Source organism: Neophocaena asiaeorientalis, unplaced genomic scaffold (assembly GCF_003031525.2).
Source record: "Neophocaena asiaeorientalis asiaeorientalis breed wild unplaced genomic scaffold, Neophocaena_asiaeorientalis_V1.1 scaffold158, whole genome shotgun sequence".
NCBI lineage: Eukaryota > Metazoa > Chordata > Mammalia > Artiodactyla > Phocoenidae > Neophocaena > Neophocaena asiaeorientalis.
In genome coordinates this window covers 6,112,672-6,116,968 of record NW_020174917.1, presented here as the reverse complement: position 1 = coordinate 6,116,968, position 4,297 = coordinate 6,112,672, and the positions used below count along the sequence as shown (strand labels likewise).

Genomic DNA, 4,297 nt, shown 5'->3' with positions numbered 1-4,297 from the left:
GATAAACTTTTAACCACCACAGAGATTTACCATCTATAATTCCTATATATTTAAGATAATATATAAAGGTCTTTTTTTCCTTTGTTTTATAGAATTCAATTCATTCACACTGAAAAAAATTTTTCATTTGAGAGTAAACATCTCCCTCTTCTGGAATTTTTATTAAATTCAGGAATCTAAAGATTTTACTCAAAAAACTAAACAATTTTAGTTCACAATGTAGATATATGTGAAAACTTATCAATATGTTTTAAATATAGCTCATTAAGCCTATGAAATTCTATACATTGTAGATTTAATTCATTTTCTGTTTTTTTGGCCCATTACTTATAATTTTACTCTTTTAATTAGGAATATTTAAACTGAGCTGTTAAAACAATATTTGTGTGTGTATATTTTAAATTTAGTTCACTTTCATGGTCTTTATTATGTTCTCTTTAAGTTTTCCTTAGGTTATATTTATTTAAATAAAGCTCATCCATTTCCATAGTACTTTTTCTTTTCTTCCAGTTTTACTGAGATATAATTGACATACAGAACTGTATAAGTTTAAGATGTATAGCATAATGATTTGACTTACGTCATGAAATGATTACCACAAGTTTAGCAAACATGCATTACTTCATACAGATACAAAATTAAAGAAATAAAAAAAATTGTTTTCCTTGTGACAAGAACTTTCAGGATTTACTATTTTAACAACTTTTATATATAACATACAGCAGTGTTAATTACATTTATTATGTTGTACATTACACCCCTAGTACATTACATTCCACAGTACTCTTAACTAAAGACTCAGTCATATAAAAACAAGTATAGAAGTGATTTTTAAAGTGAACTCAAAACAAAATAATTAAAATACTAAGCACTTTCTTTTTCCAAACCGAAATTTAAACACATTTGAAAAACAACATATAAAGTGACTTTGAAAACTAAGTTTTTCACAATTTTTGGAAGATTTTTTTCTTCCTTAACCAAAACTATGTGTGTTAACATTGATTAATAAAGCTTTTAAAAGTGAAAATCTACAAAAGCATCCTTAGAAACCTTAAAATGTATTTCTGATACATACAAGATTTAGGTCAATTTATTTGTTAGTAAAATTCCAAATAAAGATTAAAAAATTTTAAGTCATTTTAGAAACAATTTTGGTTGCTCCTATATCATAATGCCCTGTGATGATCTGAATTAAAATCATAGGTTTTGTAAAAATATAAATATATATTCTTAATCTATAAAACACTGGCATATAAACATGAGAATAAAGGTTATCCAAAGTGATACAAATGTTCTAGAAAGTTAAAGTTACCTTTTATATTCATAAACAGAAGTGAAATAAGACATATTTGATTTTTTTTTTTAGGAAATTTGTTTTGGAAACTTTTAAAATTATTTCTAGTAATTCTTTATACCCTTTGATATTACCTAAAGTAGAGGGTCATTTTTCTTCAATTTATAAAAATAACTAAACTAATAAACTACAGGTTAGTCATCACATATTACAATTAAGAGTGATTCCATGACAATAGCAGAAGTGGTCACACATAGTAGTGACTCAGAATTGGTTGTGCTCTTAAGTTCTCACTCAAAAGCTATGGGGCTCACCTACCTTTGAAGCCATTTTAGCAGTAGGTAGACATTGGGTGTCTTTCTTCCTGTTTTGTCAAAGTTTGAATCACTAGTCTATAACAAATAGCATTGAGAAATAGTAATAAATGAAGCAAGAGTGTTAATCATGTTCTAGAAGAAGTGATTATCTGCCTTTTGATCCAAGCCTCTCAACTAATTCCTGGTGCCAATTTATGCCTATCAATCAGGTTGACCTCCTGAGTAAAGAAATAAATGTTTACAGGAAATGTGAGTTAAGTCTCCTCTCACAGTTGCATTACAAAATGAAAGTGCAGCAGATAAATACAGGTATAAACACGGCAGTTGTATTACAGAATGAAAGTGCAGCTGAGAAGTACAGGTGTAAACCCTGAACAGACACATTAAAATAGTCTTTGCCATAGATAAAGTTTTGGGGAAACAGGACACCAATAGTAGAACGAAAATGTTTCATCATCCAGCTTACCAGGAACAAAGTCATCAATTAGTCAATGTATATTGGAGCAGAGTAATTGATTGGCTTTTTAATATTAGTATCACCTGCCAAATTATATTCATATGTTGGGCATGCAGACATGAGCAGACAACTTTCTTCGGGACAGAATTCTGTAATACTCTTGTTGAAGAAATCCACAATGTTAACTGTGATCCATTTTGTGGTTCCCTCTCTCTTCCCCAACATAGCAGCTTGTCTCAGATTCCAATTTCCTAGTGCTCTCTCTGCAGTTTTTAAAGAGCTCATAATGAAAAGCTTCAGGAATATACTTCTTTGAATGTTTAAAAAGATCCCTTTTAAAGAGGAACTCATCTCTCTTCAGAGGGGACGGGAGGGGCAAACTATTCTCAATGACCAGTGGAAGCCCACTTGTCAACTACTTCCCTCTGGGGTCTAACTGGCGCAGACTGCTGTGGCCTGCTCCCTGCTTCACCAGCTCTAAATGCAGAAACAGCCACATTTTACCAGGCTCACTCTGATTTTAATATAAAATATCTCATACATAAAAATATATGTGACATAATGACAAGAGAATAGAGCAAATGTCTCAATACTCATGACCCAAGTTAAGAAATAAAACATTACCATCTTTGAATCTTCCTGTGTGTTTCCCTTTCTAATTAGTTCTCTACCTGCTGGTGGTAAATGCTTTCTGTTTTAGAGTGTTATAAGATATTTTGAGTGTATATCCATTTTAAAGCATATTTTTGCTGAATATAAAATTCTACTTTCATAAATTTATCTTCTTTAACCACAATTTGAAGGTGTCGCTTTCTTTTGGCTTCTATTTTCCCTATAAAGTCACTTGTTATTCTTGTTCTTATTTTTTAAAAAAGCTCTTTCTTTGACTGCTTTTAATATTTTCTCTTCATCTTTGACTTTCTTTAGTTTTACTATGATGCAGGCATAGGAATAATTCCCTTTATATTTTTCTTGTTTGTTATATAAAGTGCTTCTTGCGTCTGTAACTTGATATCTTCTTCAGTTTTTATCTGTTACATATTGCTTTTTGTGCTGCTCTCCTACCTCCATCTCACTCTCATTCATTTCTTGGAGTCCAATTATCCATTTATTAGATCTTTCAACTATATGTCACATGTTTTTTATGATCCTTCCTAAATCTTCTATCCTGGTGTCTTTTTGTAATCTTTTTTCCTTTTTTGATTTATCTCTTAATTATCTAATTCCTTCTTTATATATGTACAATCTATTGCTAAATACAAACTTGGAGTTTTGTTACTAAATTTAATCACTTCTAAAATTTGCTTATGATTATTTTTTGTTTCCACTTATCTATTATAATTCTGTACTATAATATTTTATTCTTTGTTCATATTAAATGCTGACAAAAAAATTTTATCTGTGAACTCCAATATCTGGATATCTTTTGGACCTGCTTCTATTGTCATCTTTTTTCCTCTTGTTTGATGAAATCTGTGATTTAATACTAGATTTCTAAAAAACTGGATGTGAACATTATTCATGAAAACTCTTAGGTATAAAGTAAGGCTATGGATATTGTTATCCTGTTGCAGTGAAGATTCACCTTACAGCCATTAGGCTAGTGGCAAATCACCTGTTACAACGAGGGACTAAGAAGACTCAGTTTTATGTTTCAAGCTTTGTGGTGGTTCATCTATACCCAGTGCAGCCTCACTCCTAAGGTGTATCTTTTGGGTGAAAAATTTGAGTGCTTAACAACTTCTTTTTTTTTTTGGTTATCCCTGAATTTTGATGTTTGTCTTTCCAGCCAAATGTCACTTGTGAAAATGGGATAATGATATAGAAAATGAGCCTTACAGTTATTGCTGTCACTTATATTTATGTATCTATAACTTCCTCAAGGGGGAAAATGACCTCAAATATCAGCCTTATCTTGTGGTTTTGTTCCTCTACCAGACTGTGACCCAACATTTTAGTATCGCCATTATTGCTATGAGGTTTATTAAAAGTGGTTTTGTTTTTGTTTTTATCCTATCTAGTCATGCTAAGTGAGAGAGTTCATCCAAAACAAGTTTTTCAGCAATTGAAAGAGTAGACCTTTTTCTTTTGAATTTTGATGGAAAAAAATTCTGGTTTTCACTTTCAGAATTTGTAGTGTTTTGATTTTTTTTCAAACTCCCCTTGTCATTTTTGATAATCTCATACTGTTTCTCATTTTCCTCTACCAGCTTTTATTTCGTTAAAGCC

General features: G+C 30.7%; 1 pseudogene; it reads right to left on the bottom strand.

Annotated features, from left to right (window-relative positions):
* Window positions 1-1,756: 1,756 nt before the first annotated feature.
* On the bottom strand, window positions 1,757-3,139 carry LOC112410039 (MOB kinase activator 1A pseudogene; annotated as a pseudogene).
* Between the last annotated feature and the right edge of the window lie 1,158 nt (window positions 3,140-4,297).